We start from the raw sequence: 22,438 nt of genomic DNA, 5'->3' as shown, positions 1-22,438 counted from the left end.
GTTGGAACACCTCACCCATATCTCAGTCTCGCCCAAATTCCTCAATCCCAGTTATTTAAGTTATCTGAACCTTATCACACTAGGACTGTAAACCTTACCACACCTCTTCGTCACTCTCTATTGGTGCTTTCCCCTTCTCTCTCTTCCTATTGGTTGAAACACCTTATCCATATCTCAGTCTCACTCAAATTCTGCAATCCTGATTGTTTAAGTTATCTGAACTTTATCACCTAGGACTCCAAACCCTATTACACCTCTCTCTCAAAACCTTATAAATACCCTATTAGAGAAAAAAAAAAGAAAAAAAAAAGAGAGGTGGAGGAGAAGATAAAAATAAAATAAAAAAAAGGAAAAAAAATTAAAGAGAGGAATAGCCAAAATTCTTTTAGTTCTTCTTTCTTCCTAGCGATATTTTTTAAATGTTAGTTCTTTTATTTTCTTTTCAAGATCTATGCCATGTAATGTTTAATTCTATGTTTCTTATTTTTAATTTATTTTATATATTCATATAGATCATGTAATCATGATTAATTTCAGGGGACACACAACTCTGCACATATTTAGTTTTCTGTCTCTCATATTTTTATTATTTTTGGTTATTTTTTGAATCTGTAAAAAATTTGTAAAAATTATATTCATATTATACACGAAATTCTATTAATTTTAGGTTCAAAAATCACTAAAAAAATTTTAATATTTTGTAAGTTATGGCTGTTTGAAGTTAGAATTCCTGTAAAATCCGATTTGCAGGATACCCAACTTGTGAAGCCCATATCTCCCTTATTTCTTAATATTTTTGTGTAAATCTAGTGTCTAAAATTAATTTTGGAATCTTGTGAATCTTTTTCAATTAGTTTCGTATTCATATCTGTTATGCTTGGTAAGTTATAAATTTTACAAAAAAGTAGTGCGATTCTATTACTGAAAAAAGTTACAATTTGTGTATACCATTCGGCTAGGGTTTTGTTTGGTTTATAAATTTTATGATGCTGTATGATGTTTTGGATATCTTCTGTAATTTTTTCATGATTTTTAGGCTTGTCTAACTATTTTTCAAAAATCAAATTTTTTGCTACTGTCAATCTGCTAGAATTTGGAAATTGTATGTTTATGCATGTTCTTGTATTTTCTTGGGTTCCAATTGATATTTGATCTATTTTTCTATGTTTTTTTAATTCAAAAAGTATTATGAAGTGTTTGAAATATGTTAGACGATGTGGACCTTTAGGTAGTTGTAACTAATTAGGAATCTTAACTCTTTAGGAAACTAGAGTTAGAATCAAATATAAATTATTATTAATATTTTTTTATTTTTTTATTTTTTTATTTTTTTATTACAAACAAAATTAGTAAGTAGCCCTAAGGTAAATACAAAAAATGGTATTTGCGTGGAGCTTACATGGAGCTAAACGGGAGTAAGCCAGGGATATCATGGCCATACTAGAAGAGACCATTTTTTTAAAGGTAGCTTGCCCCAATGGCAACTGCAATTACTAACAAGTAAGTAATCTTAAATTCCTAGAATAACCATTGGCATGAAATTGTAGTAATAATAGGATTTTTATTTAGTAAATTAAAATTAACTTTGTTTTTAATTTAACTGACGTTTTCATGTAATTAATTTAAATAAATACTTTGTAAATTAAAATTAATATTGTTTATAAATTAAACTAATATTGGCATGTAAAATAAATTTAATTTAATACTTAGTAATTATAAAATAAATTTGCATGTTAGAAATCTTTATTAGGTTGTGATTGTTTGGGCCTTATGTGATATTAGAATAAATTATGCATGTATATAATTAACTTAGTTCAATTATCCTTAGGGTAACTTAGTGAAAATTAATTAATTAGGTTAAATAGAAACGTAGGGTTATTTGAAATTGAATTTGTTTGTAAATTAAATTCTCAATAACAAATTAATTTTAGTCGTTTGGTAAATATCATTTAAATAATTAGCAACCCCATAGATAGAAATTACTTGTGCATGAAAATTATTTAAAAATAACAACCCTTTTGTGAATTACTTGCGCCTGTAGGATTAGAATTGTATTTTTTAGGATAAAGTTTAATAAATAAATAATAAACAAGACATTTATAAACATTAGTAGATAACTGACACTAGAATTAACGAGGTTAGACCAGGCGTAAGGGGTGCCTAACACCTTCCCCTTACATACCCACTATCTCGAACCTAGACATTGAGCTATGGTAATGACGTTTGTGAAAACTCTACAAGGAGTAAGTTGCCATCCATGACCCTCGGAAGAAACACTGAATATGTCCTGGTTATTACCCGGGTGGCGACTCCTATCTATCTATGTCTTCGTGACATGAATCCTTAGTACCGTGGTACTGTTATGGGAAGACAGTACTTACCAGTGGTTTGATTCTATTAAGATTGTATGAAGTACATGTCTAGGAAATGCTGTCTAAGGAGGTGATACTTAAGTGAGACCATTGCGACTCCACGATCTTTTCTGGGCATTACCTGGTGTATTATATAATTTTAATGGATGATATTTCGCCTCACGCCCCCCTCTTACAATTATGATGGTGCGAGTAATATGCGAGTAAATGAAATGGGTTACAAGCTCTGATTTTTTAATGTATGCCCCTATGCTTACTATGTTTATTGTATGGAACATCGTTTGCAATCAATATTAGTTGCTGCATCAAAGGAAGTTATCCCCATTCATCATTTTTTTTACTAAGTTGAGCTCCATTATCAATATAGTTGGCACCTCATGAAAAGGGGCTTAATCAAATTGGTATTTTGCAAAGGCCAAGAGACACTCGATGGAGTTAACATTTGAGATCTGTTTCTAGCTTGATTAACATGTTTAGTGCAACATGTGAAGTTCTGTTGGACATTATCAATGATGGAGCTACATCTTCTCAACATAGAGATGCAGATGCAACTCATGAGGCACTTACTTCTTTTGAATTCGTTTTTATTTTACATCTTATGAGAAAAGTTCTTGAGATTTATAATTTACTCTGCCAAACTTTACAGCTTCAACCTCAAAACATTTTGAATGCAATACATCTTGTTTTATCTACTAAGTTACTCATTCAAAAACTAAGAGACAAATGATGGGATGACTTAATTACTAAGGTGAACTCTTTTTGAGAATTAGTCAACATATCTATCCCAAATTAAATGCTCTTTATGTTGCAAGAAGAGGAAGGTCTCGCTATCAACAAGATGATATTACAATAGAGCATCATTACAAAAGTCGACATTTTAAATGCTGTGATTGACTCTCAATTACAAGAATTGAACAATAAGTTTAATAATCATACGATGGAATTGTTGATTCTCAATTTAGCTTTAGATCCAAAGGAGATGCATGCATCATTTAAAATCGATGAAATTTGCTAATTGATACTAAAATTTATTCCCAATACTTTGCTAAACACGAGATGATGCAATTAAGGGTGCAATTTGAGCATTTTGATCATGTGCAACAACTTTTTTATTTTGAAACACTATGTGTCAATGGTTAGTGAAAACAAGAAAGTCATATATTTATCCACTTATATATAGAGTAGCAACTCCTATTCTTACTTTTTCAGTTTTTACAGCTACTACAAACATATTGTTTTTAGCTATGAATATAATTAAGAATAAACTTCATAACAAGATTGAAGATTACTTCCTCTCTAACTGATTGCTGCTATATATTGAAAAAGAAATTGCTGAAAATTTACTATAGATTCACTTATAGATAATTTTCATAATTTAAAAGAGTGATATGTTATTTTTTGATGTGTTATATTTTGGAAGAAGCTTTTGAATTTTTTATGTCTTATTTTGTATTTAAAATTTTTCACTTAATATTTTAGGTTCTAGGTTTAGTGTACGAGGTAGGTCTACTGCCCTTGGTATAGTGTGGGCCCTTTTTCTTAAGTTTTTTCTTGGTTATTTAAAGTTAATAAAATATATGATTTATATGTAATAAAATGAAATTTAATTATTATTTGATAAAATTGTAATTTATTAATTATAATTGTTATAGAAATACTAAATTTTGGCCCCCTTAGATGTAAATTGTATTCGCCCCTAAGGACAGAAGTCCTATTTCTAAAAAAATATTAAATAATTTTTTATTACACTAATTAACATAAACATTTTTAAAAAAGAAAACAACTCTCCTCTAACCTCTACTCACCTTTTTCTGTGTCTCACCTCCCATCAAAATAGAATAGGCTAAAATTAATAAAAATAAAAAATGTTTACTTTTTTTATTATCAAAATTTATGTTACATCAGTAAAAATATATAAAATAATAATATTTTTATCACATTAGTAATTACATCAGCAATAATATCTTAATCAATTGCCATGTCATTCACAACACTATATATAACACAATAATATTTTGGTAACGTTATTGACTACATCAGCATTCCAAATCTCTAATTTTGAAGTTGGCCAAAATAAACACTAAATTTTGAAATTAGGTCAAAATAGAAATAAAAAAGATAAAATTCATAAATCAGTAAAAATTTGACTTTTTTTTACAATTAACCATAATTTATATTTATCAATAATTATATAAATATAAAAGAAAAATTAAAAATTAAATTACATATTTATTCATAATTATGTTATGATAAAGTGATTTTGTTGACTTATATGAAAGACTAAATTTATCTAAAAAATCCTCTTTTATTTTCACAACTCATAAGCACAATACAATTGGAGGAAAGAAGAGTTATTATTAATTTCCTATTTTTGGGATATAATCTTTTTTTTTTTCAAAGAAAAAAAGGGGAGAACAATTTAAAGATTGAAGTTGATAACCCACAGCCATATTCACTGAAAATGATATGTTTGCTGGATAAGTTGACGAAAGCCTTTCATTTTTGTAGCTCGTTTTTCGTTGAGCTTAATTTCCAAGATAGATTAGAATGCTTCTTTCAAATAATTTGGGGTCATTATTAACGTGAAAAAATGTAATTGTACGTTAAATGATCATGCATCTTACATGTTTCTGAGATTGAACAACAATTGGATGAGTTGGATATTTAAATATTGGGCACACTGACCATCCTAATCTAGATTTCATTTGATTAATTTGTCATGTTGCTTTTTCTTTAATTTTTTTTTTATTAACAAACTAATCAGAGCCTAAATTACACGTCAGTGCTAACAAAATTAACATATTTTACATATATGTATGTATATGAAATTGTATATAAAATGATCATGCATCACTTTCGTAATCCAGAAAATTTAATATTGTACAATGTGGATCGCTGCACTCCCAACAACAAGTGCTTCAAAATTAATTGGACAAGGCACAGCCACCTGTTAAAATCACACGTAGGAGCATAGGTCACCCATGTTGAATTATGTATGCGATATTTTTAACAGAAAAAGAAATGGAAAGTGGAGAAAATTATTGTAAATAGATTAACCGTATCCATCATATTTTTCTCCCAGATCAGCAGAGCTGATAGTGATGAACAATAGGCATTTAAGTGCTTCCTCCACGCGGATTTACGAAAGCTCTTTGCAGCCTCTGTTTCTGGACTAGATTGCTTGTACACACAGAAAAGAATCAAAATTAGGCCCGGCGAAGGATGAATTCTAGTTTGATTTTCAGTCTAAGTGTTAGAGAGATTAAAATCAACCCTCTAAGATTCTCTTCAGTTTTAATTTGATTTTAATTTTTTTAATTTTTTTTTAAATTAATCCGAAATCAAACGTATCATTATAATCTGATTTCAATATGGTTAATTACTAATTTTAACCAATCTAATTTTAACGGATTTCAATCTAATTTGAATTTCAATTTAAATCAATTTGATTTTGATTCCCAATCGGGCCTTAGCAGGTCGAATACATACTCTATGCCAATAAATACAATTACGAAGTAAAGAAAAAAAAAAAAAAACTCAAAAGAACAAATTAGAGGTCATAGAGAGAGTAATAAGAGGTCAACTTGTGGCCACTAATAACTAGATTTATGGGACCATCTTAATCACTTGGATGCAAATTAGATAACAAAAGTGGGGCGGCATCAGATCGTGTTAAAATAGTTCTTTAGTATTAGAAAAAGGACACCCTTTTCAACTTAAATTTGAAGTTCTTTTAGGCAATTATCAACCTTTTCATCTATAATTAAAGCCTCCCTAGGAGTGTATTCCAGGTGCAGATTAGCTATTAATCTTTTACTATATTATTGACCCCAGTAGTATCAAAAGTTTTGAAACAGCCCATCAAATCACTTTAACTTTTGTCGCAAGGCCAGCCCAAGTGTCCCAAGCGTTTAGCCAACCAAAAAATTCTAAATGCTCAAATATTGGAGTGGCATTTCATGATCCTGATTGGGAACAACCACACTGACTTTTGTCTGTCCACTTTTTCAAGTGTATCTACGAAAGCTTCATCATTATCAATTGGTTTCTAGTCAAATGAACTCATTCACCATAATCAAATGCGGTTTTACATAATAATTCTGCAAGAAAGGAAACGAAAGTCGCTTAAACCAAAGGACCTAAGCAAGTAAATATGATCAGCCCCATAATTATATTTGCTGAACTTTTATTTGAGATATAAGCTAATTAGCATATATCCAAAACAGCAACTCGATGCAATGTATTTGTATAGAACTTAGAAAAAAGTGAAGGAGAAGAAATTAAGGGAATTAGTCAAAGAAGAATGGTTTTCAATTCATGGCAATCCATGTTCTTTTGGGAATCCACACATAACATCTCTAAATCTCATAATGGATCCTCACCTAAATTTGATGATTATGTTTGCTTTATAGTCAAGATAGATAACAGCAACCAATCTAAGTTTCCAAATGCATATAAATGTTCCATTATTGTCACATTTTATGATAAGATCAGGCTTAGCAAAATCCTAAACACCGATAAAGTGAGGTTAGAACATAGAAGTCTAAGGAAATCAATGCACTTGAGGAAGAACATGAATCCTCTCTTGTACTTGAGATGCAGGCTAACAAATTTTTTACTAATATTCATGAAAAAAAAAATCAAAAGAGGTACAATTTGATCGGACAGTATAGCTGAATCTTAAAAAAAAAAAAACAACAGTAACAACCAAGTTCAAGCCGCCCAAATCTGACATGTTAAAACAGCCTTTGATTTTAGAAAGCTTGTACTCGTCACAAGCCAAACAGATTAGATTACATTCTATACTAACCACACTCTCAAACTAAACAAAGGATGCTAATAGTAGAATTTTGAATATATGCATTACATATGGTGCAGTGGTTGTCTAACATCATGGCAATGCAATTAAAGACGAATATAACCTTACTGCAAAGAACTTGCAAGTCACAAGTACATAAACATACCAAATACATAAACATGCATCTGAACTCTTTGGAAAAAGCTTATTGTCCCTCAACCTTTTATTTGAATCCATTACACACATGAACTTTCATTTCACAACCAGTAGACATAAATTGCAGTTATCATCAAGAAGTGTTTGCACACGCCCTATGAAGGTGGCATAGTGTGAGAAAGACGCCAATCTCTCTCTCTCTCTCTACTGTCCAGAAAAATCTCTCTGCTTTTGCAAAGCTTCTCAACCTCACAGGCCTCAAGTGTCAATACACAAATAGGTCAATCACAACCTAAGTCTTTGCATTTCTCCTCTCTCCACCTTTCACTCCATCAAGCACTGCCCCTCCTATGAATGCCTCCTTTCACCCCACCACTGGCTGCATCCTCCATCTGCACCCTATCCTTATGGCCTCTGACACCCTATCCTTATGGCCTCTGACACACATTTATTTTCAGCATCCTTTTTCTCCCCCACTGAATTTTGTCCTGTATCAATCCTTATCCTATAAGGATGGCATTTCAGCCTTTCAGGAGCCCTCTGTTTTTGCAGCTTTTCTTATTTAAGATTTGGCTCTATTTGTAACTAAATATGTGATGTGCCGATGGCAAGAATCCATCAACAACCAGTTTGTGTTTCAAACATATAGCTTTTATACATTGAATTCTGCTTTGGATAATAAAGGATAAAGATTTAGATAAGAAAATAAACTATTTGCTCAAAAGGATAAGTTACACATAAACCTGAGAATTGAGAAAAAGGTAAGTTTTATTTATATGGCATCTCTTTAATTCTCTTGCCCTTTAAGGAAGCACCTAGCTAGGTAGCATCTAGCATGCATTCCAAGACACAAATATACTTTAAAGAGTGAACAAAAGAATTGCCTCAAACCAATTCACATTACAAGGCCAGCTTATTTTCCTTCTCTTTCTATCTCTCTGCCTTCTGGTTATCTTTTATTTTCTTTGGTAGTTTGCTTTATATAATTCTTGTGACAAAAAATTACAGCTTGGATTAGATTAGGAGATTTTTCCTCCATGATTTTACAATTAGATTTGCTTTAGCAATTTTCCTACAACCGTCATCAATTAAGTTGCCTTTGGAAACACATTCTAATAGAGAAACAGTGACACACTTATGTATTTGGCAAACACAAACATATATATAAGAAGAAGAAAACTGCGAAGAATGTGAATGGATCATGGATCAGCATACAAGGTTTGATCAACGCTGGAAGCATGATGGCAGCAAATGGATGCTTAAAGTAAATGTTGGGAGAAGTCGAGGTTAGCATTCAACAGTAGAACGCAACCCACCCCTTTTATTTGAACCCATTGCCAATGCTCAAGCTATGGCAATTTGCTGTAGAAGAGGTTGCGAAAGTCACAATGCAATAACTCACGCAATGACAAGGGCCCTCTCCCTCTCGAGACATTGAGCTTCGCATCCATTACTACCACCGTTAATCTCACGGCTCAGGCCTTTTGCTTTTTACCCATCATTTCCATGTTAATGGTCACAATATCAAAAAAAAAAAAAAAATCAAATGTTAACTTCAGAAAGATAGATTTAAACAATGTGACAGGATATTACCCATTTTGAACAGGAGAAGACGAAGGCAAGCGAAACCTATCCGATTAAAAAGAGGGAATTCCTCATGCACGTTGAATCGGAAGATATTAGCAGATCGGTTACAACTAGTAATTCTTCACCTCCGTAGAATTGGCGGGTTCAAAAAAGAGGCTATGTATGCTCCCCTGCTCTCTAGTTTAGGGTTTAAGCTATAGACAGAATATAGTATTTTATTTTTGGGTAGACAACCTGTTTTTTTCCCCCCTTGAGTCTACTGCAACTTTTAGCCAGTTTTAATATCCTCTAATATTTATAAAAAAAATAAAATATTCTTAATTTTATTTTTTGAAATTTTATTTTATATATAATTTAATTCTTGAACTTTAATTGAACCTATGATTTAATCTTGTGTAGTTTTAATACAAAGTAATTTAGTATTTAATATTTTAATAAATCTATTAATTAATTATTTCCTTTAAAATCACTTTTAATTTTTTGATTAAATTTAACAAGAATAACTAAAATGTCTTTAATTCAAAAATTAAATTTGAAAATAAATTTAATTTCTGATTGTTTATTTTATTAACAATTTACATCTAGTTTTATATTTTTTTTCTTTTGTTATATATAACCATGTAATTTAATATATAAAAATACTACAAACTGATAAGTATATATATAATTAGCTATATATTATTAAAATAATAATGATAAATATAATTTTTTATAATTACAGGGATTTATTTGTAAGTAGTTATAATATTTAAAGACTAATTTATAAAATATATGAATAATTTTATAATTAATCAAAATTTTAAAGACATTAAAGTAATTAATTTATATTTTTTATAATTATAATTTTAATTTAAAAATTTTTAATTTAATGAGAATCGCATTTTAAAAATAAGGAGATTAAATTATTAATAAAATTAAATATTAGAGATTAAATTATTTTTAAATTAAAAATATAATTAAAGATATTTTAATTATTTTAACTAAAATCAACCATAACTTAATTTAAATTTTAACTGCAGGAATTAATTTGTTGTATTATTAAAATATTATTAATTTAAGTAAATTCAATATTTTTTTTTAGGCCTGGCCCAAGTACTCACGAGAACCATACTTATCAGGTGATAAGGAATTATAGGGCAGGGTCCATGCATTTGTTCTAATGCCAATTTCTTAATTTTTTTTTTTACTTTTTATATTCTTGAATATTGTAATTATTTATAGTGCTATTCCTAATTTTGTAATTAATTACAATTTCATCCATCAACTTTATCTTTTTATCTCTCTTCTCTCTTTGTATCACTCTCCCTCTATCTCTATGGTAGATTATAGAAATTAAGAGGTGAAACTAAAAGATGAAATTGTAAGTAATTATAAAATTAATGGATAAAAATATAAATAATTACAGTATTTAAAAATTAAATAAAAATTTATCTTAAAATACTAATAGCAAAACTAGAATGGCCTAAATGTATGAGGAAACAATAACAAATGATTAAATAGTTAAATTACTAAAATATAGAACTCAAGTGTTATTTATAACAAAATCTTAGGAATAAATAATAATTTTTCCATTTTAAAATGTTTTTAGTTTTTTACTTTACTTTTCTTCAGCATTTTGCCATTTTCCCCATATATGGCTTTACTGTTCTCCATTCATTTTTATATGCTTGTAATTGTCCTGTTCCCTCTCCCGATTCAATCTTCTACGCTCTTTACGAGTTCGTTTCATTCAAGGTTCATGATATTGCTACTATGCATATCATTTACAGTATCAGCTAAATCAATCATCAGCCATCCTTAATTGCAGCTTTTCTTTCATCAAATCAAAAAGTAAGTTGTACGCACTATTTATAATTTAATTTACCATTCATCGGTTTGCTTCATATCTTCTGTTGGGTCTTTTGTTTGGTAGATAGGTACACGTCATTTCAGTTTCTTTTTTTAAATAATTCAAATATATTTACGATAATATCGATTGGAGTTATTTGAGTGGGGATAGATTAGAAATTTGAGAATTTACTTTTTTTTTTTTTAATTTCAAGTTAAACAGTTGTTTAGTTTCAATGAATTAGAATGTATATAGACAAAACTTACGAAAAGTAATTGCATAATTAAAATAAAAATAATAAAAATTGCATCGATTAAATCGATTTTGAATTTATTAAAATTGATATGTTTAATTTTAAATAAAATTAGTTTTTTAATAATTAAATTAATCAGATCAAAATTATATTAAAATAAAATTTAAATTATATAAAATATGTAATTTTGATTAAATCTATTAAACTTTAAACTAAAATCACTGATTATGAGTTAGTCTAATCTACTATCCACCTCCATATGTAAGTTATGTATGCATAAATCGACTCATAATATATGAGTCAATCTTATAGTGTGAGAGATTAAAGTTCAAACATTAACAATTTTATTATTGTGTGTATGGTAAAGGCTCCTGGCTTATCTTGGTATCAGAGCCTGATTATGTCTGTATAATACATACTTCAACGGTGAGTAAGGAGAAACTTTCAAACCTTGAAGTCTTATCAAACTTATTCTCTTATGTTTTCTGCCATCTTCTTCCTTTAACAACTGGTATATCGGCTGGAAACTAGTAACCGCTTGAGCCCTTCACTTGTTGAAGGTAGAGCAATCTCTAGACACAATGCCACGTACCAAGCATGGCTTGCCAAACACCAACCCCCACTACTGAAACAGTTCTACAGTCTCCTTTTCCTTCAGAGATTGTAAACCTCACATCATCTCTTTCTTTCTCTTCCCCCTTGAGGAGAACACTTTCTTCTCGAATAGATAATCTCATCGAAATCGCTACCTTGCCTGAAGATGTACAGGTCGAAGAATCTCTCCTACCCCTTTTCAGCCCTTACAATATCTATAGACGATCTGGATCTCTAACCAGATCTATCAGATCTCTTATCTCTTCTAAGAGATCTCTGTCCAAAGAATATGTCCAGGCATCTCGTATGGATCAATGCTCTCTTGAGAGCTCATCTGCTGAACAATATGTGACCTTAGAAATCCCACCTCCATTAATCCCTAAATGGAGACAAGAGGGGTATTCCCATATGCATTTTGGAGCAGTTAGACTCATCCTCAGTCTACATGGAAGGCGCGGGCTTCAAGTCACTGCTAGGGTGTCACTTCTTGACACCAGATTCCTCCAATACGAGCATGCGGTCATCGGCACATGTCTTACCACCCTACACGCTGGAAGTGTGGTATTGACATTCTTTCCGAATTACAATCTCTCGCTGAGAGATCCATATCTCAATACTGCTTTGAAGGTTCAAGTTTAGCTGACAGGAGCAGCTCAAGTGACATCATCCATGATAGCCACATTGCACCACCAGATCCTTTATAGGCTACAGGATCATGCAGTAGATCTATCTCAGCCGTCTGTCTCAAATGATGCTTTGCTCGTCCTAGCTGATACGGAGACCACCCCGACCATAGTCCAGATACCTAGGCAACTGCCTAGAAGTGAGCTTGAACAGCTCATTCCGAAGGATTGGCTAACCAACTATGAAAGGCTCCATTCAACCACCCAGCCAATCTAAATCACAGAATCTTCTTTCAGAAGAAACGCTGATGGAACTGTACAGACTACTTTCCAACCACCTCAGCACTCAACAGGATCTTTGCCTGTGTTTCAAACCATGATGGTCCAGCCATTAGACAAGGAGCAAAAGGATTTTCTCATCAGAGCAGTAACTCCAGACAACCATTATATTTACCCAATGAAGATTGATGGTCACTATCCCTGGGATCTCCTAGGATCTGGTATGTGTGACCCGGATTGTGACTGCTGTGATAACTACTGGGAAAATGAATACGACCATCCTCTGTCAGATAAGAATTGGAAGAAACTCACGAAGAAGTCCATAGCTTCTTGTAAACCCTCACGGATTTTCCAGGAGGATTACCCTGACAACAGCCCATGGATAGGGATCTATGAGGAAACCAAGCAAAAGAAACCTCTTCCAATCTATGAGCTTGCCCTGGAAATCATCAGAAAGGAAGAAGGATGATAGCCACCTTCTCTTCCTACTCCACCTCCAGCATTACCATTAGTGCAGCCTTGCATGATGTTTTCCCCTGTCTCATATGAAGCGGATTTTCCACCGCTAGCCTAACAGACAGATCAACAAACCAAAATCTCCACAAGACCATTCATCCACTCAACCAAGGTTGATACTGAAGGTCAGACTACCCCGATCACTCAAGCTGAAGAATTTATAAACTGGCAAACAAAGAATGCAGCAGTTCAAAATAAGACGCTACAACGGATTGACTCAAAGATTGATCAGGTTCTTACAAGGACACAGCACATTGATCAAAAGGTCGATTCTTTTACTGCATTCACTCAAAGCATGTATAGAGATTTACAAGGAAAAATCATACAGCTTGACAAGGATCTCAAATCCTCGATTCAACAAAGGAGATTTGGTATGGAGTTCAACTATAAAGAAGCTGAAATAAGGAGACTAAGGAAATAGCTTGCCCAGGTTGAAGCAGACCTCCATAAGCCAACAGAAGCACCTGCTTCCTACAACCCATTCTCTACCTAGATGTCACATAACCCTTTTCTCCCTACTCCTGAACCTGCATACTCTTCTTTCGGCCCCTTCAATTATTCTGATGATCCATCTCCAATAACCTACAACCCATCCCCTTTGTTCAGACCAACACCTTCTCCAGTTCTTACCAAACATGAACTTAAAAGCCCATCTTCTTCGGAAGAATCCCAGACTACTAAAAGGAAGATTGATAAGGGTAAGGATAAGATGTATCCTGATCCGCCCCCTCAGCACATGATATCAATACCTTCTGAACCAGAAGATGACTCTTCATCAGATGCAGAACTTTCCAGTGATGATAGTGAAATGGAACGGATGGACGCTACGACGTTACTCATGGCTGATCCTCCGCCAGCTACATCACAAACTGGTCCTTCACCTACTATGGACTCTACTAGCGGCACTACAGGTCCTACAGGGCCTCCCCAGGCCCAAGACCCACATGTAGAAATACTCAAAGATGATCTAATATTGGATTTTAATATGGAAACTCCGCAACATCAGAGGCCCAACTCAAGCCCATGGCTTACTCTGGATGATGTTCCCCCATCCAGATGGAGAGACTGACTTGCATAGTTCAAAGCTTGGTTGGATGTTCAAATGTTACGAGAAGGTGCTGATTCTCATATTGTCCTCAGAGAATTCTTATCGCGAACTGTTGGAACACTCAAAGACTGGTTTACCTCCATTGGAGAATACCACAAAGCCCAGTTTTGCCATTTTGAATATCATACAAGCCATTAATGCCATCTTCGCTGAATTTCTTGGAGATGCCTCTTTGTGTAGCAAGCAACTGCGTCAAGAGCTTTTTGATATGCGTTGCTGTTCTCTGAATAGGACAAACATTGAAAGACACTATCTGTAACACGCCAAATTTTTAAATTTATTATTTTGTGAGTAATATTAATATTTTAATTTTATTTAAAATTTAGAAAATTATTTGAAATTTTTTGAATTTTTGAAATCGGGTTTGATTTCCCAAAAATATAAAACTTTGATGATTTTTAAAAATTAATTTAAAGACCACGTGGCAAAACTAAAAATATATTTGGAGTCTAAGAATTTTTCTGAGTTTTCTAGAATTTTTTCAGAATTTTTGGGCCTCATTTTCGGTCCCAAGGCAGAGTAAAAATTCAAAATTTTGTATCCTGAATCGAACTAGCCGAATCGAACTGAATCGAATTGAACCGGACCGGATCGGACCGGCCCTTTTCTTTTTCTTCCTTCTTCTCCCTCGCGCGCCCGACCTCTCCTCCTTCCCTTCTCGTTTTCTCTCTCCTCCCTCACCCCCAGGCCGCGCCGTTGCCTCCCCAGCCACCCCACCTCGCCGGCGCGCTGCCCCACCACCTCCCCACGGCCGGCCGACGCTCCAGGTGGCCGGAAAACACGCGCGAAGACCACCCGATGCACGCGCTCCGTTTCAACTTCCCAGCCGAAATCCGGTCAATCCGGCAACCGATTGGGCCGGATCTTGTGTCAAACAACATCTACACCTCGAGAGCTTTCCATAGACACCAAGAACACCAAAATTCATCGAGCGGTTTGTCCAATTTTTGTTCGGGAAGTTTTAGCCCATTTTGATTTTTGGGCTATATTTCTCGCAAACTGTGAACCCCACGAGAAAACCGGTAGTACCAAAGCGCTCTACTCGTCGAGAGCTTCACGGCAATATAAATTTCAAAATTTGTTGACATCGTTTTTCGGTGGGTCCCACGAAACTTCGAAGTGTTTTTCCGAGTATTAAATGAGCTTAGAAAATTTCGTAAAAAATTTTATACTAACCCCCGTGTTGTGGGCTTCGTTTAGGTACCTTCAATTCGAGGAAATTCGACAGTTGTCTCGATCTGTGAATTTTCGGCCAGACAGACCGGCTACCGAAAAAGTCTCTGAATTGGATCGAGATTTTGGCTACCCCACCATTGTCAGACGTCCCGAGTGTTTCCCAGGAGTTGGAATCGGCATAGGTAAACCCGAACCTTGCTTTTTTATAATTTTCTAGTACTTAAATGGGATTAAAAATTCATAAAATATTCATGGTAGCTCAGAAAATTATGATTCTTTTTGCAATAGCCTAGTAATATTGCTAACGACCGCGGGGCAAAGTTTTAGAATTTTTAGAGTTTATTTGGATAGTTTTTGCAAAAATGGTCAATTATAAGGACTAAACTGTAATTTTACATTGTGTGATTGATGACTGTTTGGATGGGCCCAGGAGGGGCTGTGTGATATGATTGAGTGGTGGGTGTATGGTATGCGAATATAGAAGTGTGTTTTTAGCCTTTTTGCAGGTTGGGTAGGTCCTAGGTATAGGGGAGACTCTGCTGGATTTTCGGCACGACTTAGGGTGTATTTGGTCTTTTCTTGGTTTGTATTGAGTCAATTGTAGTAAATAATTATAATAAAATTATCAGGTGAGCCGAGACAGCCTTCTTCCTCCGCCCAGCCGCCACAGTGACTGCTGTCAAGTCTGTGAGTAAAATATTAATTTTAATTGTAATTTCGATATTATTATATGTTCAAGCATGCCCATGCATCACTTATATGTAAATATCTATGTAGTTAAACTCTAGGTACATTTTATGTTGCATTCACAACTATTAAAGTATCATGGATGTTGTTGTGGTAATTTGGAGTAGTGTGCGTGCGTTGGCGTGCGTGTGGTATAGTGTTGGCTGTGGACAGGACGGGTAGACACGGCTTGAGATCTTCGCTAGGACCCCGTCCTTCAGGGTAGACACGGCTTGAGTTCTTCGCTGGGACCCCGATTTGGTTTATTAAGCGAAAGTCCGGCTTGAGTTCTTCGTTGGCACAGGTTGGATTTAAGAGAGATGTATAGGGGATCAGCTCCCATATATTTATGATTTGACATTACTGGATGTGTGAGTGCTCCAAATTACCTTTTTGCTGTTATGATGTAAAAATATTGCTGATGTTGCATTTCACTCTACAGGGTGCATTAGTTTTAGATAGTTATAGAGATTATGGTTAAAATTGATATTTTACTCTCTGAGTTGAACGTTCACTCATGTTCATTATTTTTCAGGCTACAGGAGGATTTTATTGTGGTTAACCTGCTTTTCTCCTTCGCAGGTTGTTTATTAATGTTTGTGTAATTTTATTAACTCCTAGAATTTTCGCATGTGTTAGAAATATTCACTTGATTTGAGTCTATAATATAATTACCATGTTGGACCTGTAAACTTATTATTATATGCATGTTTGTTAGACTAGATGAGGGAGCTGAGCTCCCATTTATTTTAATGACATTTGAGTATGTGGAGGATGAGCTGAGCTCCCCAATTGATTATATATTGTGTTTACATGTCCGGTGAGTCAAAAACTCCCCGTTGAAAGATTCACTTTATGGCCGGACTTTGTCCGGTTGAATTCTTGAAATTGGGCCCAAATGGGCCTTAGAGTTGGGTTAAAGAATAGTTAGGCTTACTACGGGCCTCGAGGGCTTTAGGCTGGCCCAGGTCCTGGCTTAGGTTCTAGTGCCAGTCCGGCCCATAGGTTGGGTCGTGACACTATCAGCGCATGGCTCAGCGCTATTATCTACTGAATGGTTACAATGATGTCAACCTTAGGCATACATATATTGCCTTTCTTCCAGAACCATTGCAACCAGAACTACATAGAAGCATTGCCGCTACTCGAAGGGCTATGAATACAATCACCATTGGTGAGATCCACCAGATGACACTGGCCTGCTTGGATAAATTATGTGAACGACAAAAGCTGTTCAAGGACATTATCGACAATAGCAAAGCCTTTAAGAATGTTTATCAGAAATCCCACCTTGCCATCAAATGCAAGGAAAAGAATTGTGAATGCAAGACAAAGAAGAAGGGACACTATAAGAAGTTTCCTGGCTCTTCAGGATCCAAGCCTCCTTTCAAACATCGAAAAGGAAGAAAGCCAGTCAAATACTTCAGAAAATGAAGGATGGGAACAAAAAAGTCTGATCGCTGCTACATTTATGGCAATTGGGGATACTATGCAAAGAATTGTTCCAAGAACCCTAACAAGGCTATCAAACTTCTACAGCACATTCAGCAGCCTTCTCATATTTCCCTGGAGCATGATGATATTGAATCCTTGTTCTCTGAACAAGATGAACCGGATGAAGAAACTGTCTTCGCCCTTGGAGAAGATACTGATTCCGATCAGACCCAATCTCTGTCTTCAGAAAGTTCAGACTCTGACCCTGAAGCCCATTACCCTTCGTACCTAGCCCAACATATCCAGTCTTCTCGTCCAACCTATGACCCAGACACTATTCCTATCCCAGTAGTCCCATTACATATCCTACCTAGCAAATATGAGCGGCCCATAAGTATTATTGGATTCCTTGATACCGGAGCCCATAAAAGTATGATGAACCCATCCATTTTACCTCCAGAATATTGAGTCCCACACACAGAATATTTCAAGGCAGCTGATGGCAACATTTTCAAAACCAACCTGATTACCAAACAACCCATTTGTATTCAGTTCTTTCCCACCTGTACCTTATGGACCAAAGTCATTGGATCAGACCTTCCTGATAAAGACTTGTTGATCGGTTTCGACCTATACCAACAAGCAAAACATTTGAAAATCCTTCCAACATAATTGAAGTACAAAAGAAACTTTCAGCCATTCACCTCTGTCCCAAGACTGTATTCCTAAACTGATGCTTCAGTTGAATTCCAAAAATACAAAGAACTTCTCCTAAAGTCCTGTGCAGATTCTCACGCACAGTTCCACCACCATCACCCTTTATGGAGAAATCCACAGCTCTTCGTCCATCTCCCATTCAAACTTAATGAAGATATAAACCCAACCAAAGCATCACATCCGGGGATGAACCCTGCAGACCTAGCCTTAGCCCAAGAAGAATGCAGACAGTTACTCTAACAAGGCCACATAGAATTGACGTCCTCTCAATGGGCTTGTCAAGCCTTTTATGTGGAGAAAAGATCTGAAAGGCTCAGGGGGAAAAAGAGGCTTGTGATTGATTATAAACCTCTTAACCATTTCCTCCAAGATGATAAATTCCCTTTACCAAAGCCTGAAGCCTTATTCACCCAACTCTATGAAGCCCATATCTTTTCAAAGTCTGACCTTAAGGCCAGATTTTGGCAATTAGGTATCAAACCATCATATAGGCCTAAAACTGCTTTCTGCATCCCTACAGCCCAATACCAATGGACTGTCCTTCCATTTGGTTTAAAAACAGCCCCTTCTGTTTTTCAAAAGGCCATGACAAAAATATTTGAGCCCATACTCCACAGTGCTCTCATTTACATTGATGACATTCTCTTATTCTCAAAGGATGTTATGACCCACAAAGCACTTTTGTCCTCCTTCTAAACTATAGTGGACTCCCATGGGATCATGTTATCAGAAAATAAGAGCTCTTTGGCCCAAGCTGACATTGACTTCCTCGGAATAAAGTTCAAAGATGAAAAATACCAGCCGAAACCACACATTGCAGAAGAACTGTTAAAGTTCCCTGACAAGGACCTATTAGTAAAGCAGATACAACAATTTCTTGGCATTGTCAATTACATCAGGAAATTTATTCCTCATGTCGCCACACACACCAGCCAGCTGTCAAAAATGCTTAGAAAGACTGTACCACCTTGGAAAAAGGAACAAATAGAGGCAATCAAAGCTCTTAAAGCAGTGACTTCAAATCTGCCACCTTTGAAGATTCCCAGCACAGAACATCACACTCTTTAGACTGATGCTAGTGACACCCACTGGGGTGCTGTCCTCATTGAAGAAATCAAAGGGGAAAAGCATATCTGCGGACATACTAGTGGAGAATTTCCAGAGCCACAAAAAAACCAACACACTCTTGACAGAAAAAACATGACTCTCCTGTTTAGATTCTTAGAATGGTTTAAGCCCATTTCAATATGGCAATACAGTCTCGGGCGGCTTATTGAGACCCATGGAATTAAAGAAAGGCCCATTAGGACTCAGCCTAAGATCAGAACTATGTTTATCATGCACAGGCCTTTCTCCAGAAGGCTTGATGGACTTCTTTGGACCCAAAATGCTGAGTATGAATGGAGGACTTATGAGGGCTCTATCATAAAAAAAGACACTATGGCGCCTCTGATAAGACAGCTAGCAGAGCATCTCTGTGAAATCAATGGCTTCCAGCCACTGACCCTTCCTCACGTGAATTGTACATCTCTCGGACCCATCCGGCCCCTTGACAATGAACCAATAGACTGGTCCCATCAACTCTGGCAAGATTCTCAGGATCCAATGGACATCGAGGCACGAGACACCACCGAAAGTGCTGATCCACCATCACCTGTCACTCACAGCCAATGGCTAAAGGACTTTTTTAGAATTAGTGACTCAGACGACTCTGATTATGACACACTCAACCGGTCAACAACACCATGATAAAAGCTAAATTGTGTCGGCCACATATTGTACTAAGCGTGTCTTTACTTTTTCTATGTAAGAATCTTTTACTTTAAAGTGTCGGTAGCCAGTTTCAAACTGGTTACCTGTAAAAGCCAGAGGTCTCCAAGTCTATATAAGGAGACACTCTCTTCAGTTGTAGCCAGACTTGGCAAACCTTTCTCTAAAATAAGATCCCAGTTCCTCTATGGCTTTCTAATTTTCTCTTTATTTCTCCTGAAAACCTTAGAACGTGCAGTATACTTTATAATTAGAGATACGTATGCTCTACACTTGCCTCATCAGAGGATACTGTGTATCAGAAATATCTTTGTTATTGATATTAGATGCGACGGTCCCATTATCATGCACATAATAAGCAAAAGGGCACAGCCAAAGAGTACCTATGGAGAGGGAAGAGGCATAGCATGAGTGTATTGTGTGTATGGTAAGGGCTCCCGGCTTATCTAAAAAATTAGTTTGCATGTGTATTAATATTATTAATGTGTCTAAATACAAATTCTTTTTTTAGAAATTACATACAATATATTTTTAAAAAAGAGTTAGTGGCCAAAACTAAAATCTTTAAAAAAAAAAACAACAACACACGAAGATCAAAAGGGATTAGGAATCACTAATAGAAGGGAAATTTCAATTGTTTAGAATATAATCAATCCATGAAATAAATCTTCATTACATGTTTACAAATTCTTCTATAAAACATTCAAAACATTTCAAAAAATTAAATAAAAACATTAGACGTTGATATAAAAAAGTAAGAAATAGACTTCTTTAGATTAAATGTCTGTTTAACATTAAAGTTTAAGAGTTAAAACTAATTAAAAAAAATATTTTAGATATTATTAAAAAATATATTTTATTATTTTAATATATTTATAAATAAATTTTATAAATTTAATTTTAAATTATTTTTTTTAATTTTTAAATTATTTCTTAATACTTTACAAATAATATATTTAAAAATTTATTTTTCTCCACATCAATAGTGCTAAATAAGCCGTTAAGCGTCTGTGAAAATAACCATACTTCTAACATGAATAATATGAAAGGCCATTGTCAGCCTAAGAGATCTAATAGGCCTGAAATGAGTAAGCCCAAGTGCGAAGAGTAGGTGACTAGCCAATTGTGATCTAGCCCTCTAAGACTACGACAAGCTCCCTTATTACTATATGATATTATGTTGGAATATTGTCCGTACTAATGTATTTGTTTATTAATAATTTTAATTTATATTTATTTTTTAAATTTTAATATATAAAAAATAATATTATGTTTTAAATTTATTAATTATTTCAAAGTTTATTTTTATTATTTTTATTTTCAAACTTTATAATAAATATTTTATCATAAAAATAATTAAAATTTATCCATATATAATATAGATATAAATATATATAATTAATATATATTAATATATTATAAGTTACCTTATAATAATAATTATTTATTATAGTATTAATAGAGTAACTACTAAATAATTTATATATAATAAAGAATGTCATCTGTTAGTCACATAGCAATATTATAAAAGAAAATATAGAAAATGTGTTGAGAATACGTTTTTGTTATATATATATATATATTATTTTTTTAAATGAGTGCCTTACAAGTCCTACTATAAGTATCGTGAACTATGTTAACTTAAATTGCCTAAGAACATTGAATAGTTGATTGAGCATATTAAATGATTAGGAACTTGAAGAAACTCCTTGGGCACGGCGTTAGCATAACTACCTTATGAAGACCTATGACCATCATTGGCACACCAAAGTATAATAGCAACAACTATTTAATATAAACTCAATAAATAAGACATTTGTTTTGAGCATACACCAATCCAATACATTCCATAATTCATTCACTTACCATGGCAAGACATTTGGCGCTCCCTATTGGATCAAAAACTTTACGTAACTCTCCCTATGTACTAGGAATAGATTGAAATTCATTTACAATAATATTCAATATGTTTCATTTACTCTTGTCCATTTATTACCATAGATCCTTTGTTAGTTATTCATGGGATTGTCGTGTTGGAAATACCCACTTGCTTATTGACTTCTTTTTGTCTTGTAAATCACCTTTAACTAGTCCAAAGATTCCTTCATTATCATAGACTGATCGTCCAAACCTCCTGTGATCCTTAGATGCTCAATGTGTTTGCTCCAGCCATTTCCATCACTCATTCCATGTGGCAGTCATAATAAACTTGAGGGGCTATCTATCTTCTTCTTTCTTATTATTCTTTTTCTTCTTCATTTTTTTTTAATGGTAAAAGCTTGGAATTCATTGAATAAAGATAAATAATAAATGGCCAAACCCATTATATTCATGGTTTTTCGCTCCAACACCAGTTAACAAGCCTTAAACAATAAAGTCCAAAGCCCACTCCAATAAAACCTAAAGCAAAATGAGTAGAAGGATTCGAACCAAGGAGGATCCAGTAAGACTAGAAAAGTGGCATCGTAGCTGCCACACCAGAGACCAATTACCATACCCAA

The sequence above is a fragment of the Hevea brasiliensis genome, chromosome 2 (assembly GCF_030052815.1).
Source record: "Hevea brasiliensis isolate MT/VB/25A 57/8 chromosome 2, ASM3005281v1, whole genome shotgun sequence".
NCBI classification, from domain to species: Eukaryota; Viridiplantae; Streptophyta; class Magnoliopsida; order Malpighiales; family Euphorbiaceae; genus Hevea; species Hevea brasiliensis.
This window is presented reverse-complemented; position numbering follows the sequence as displayed.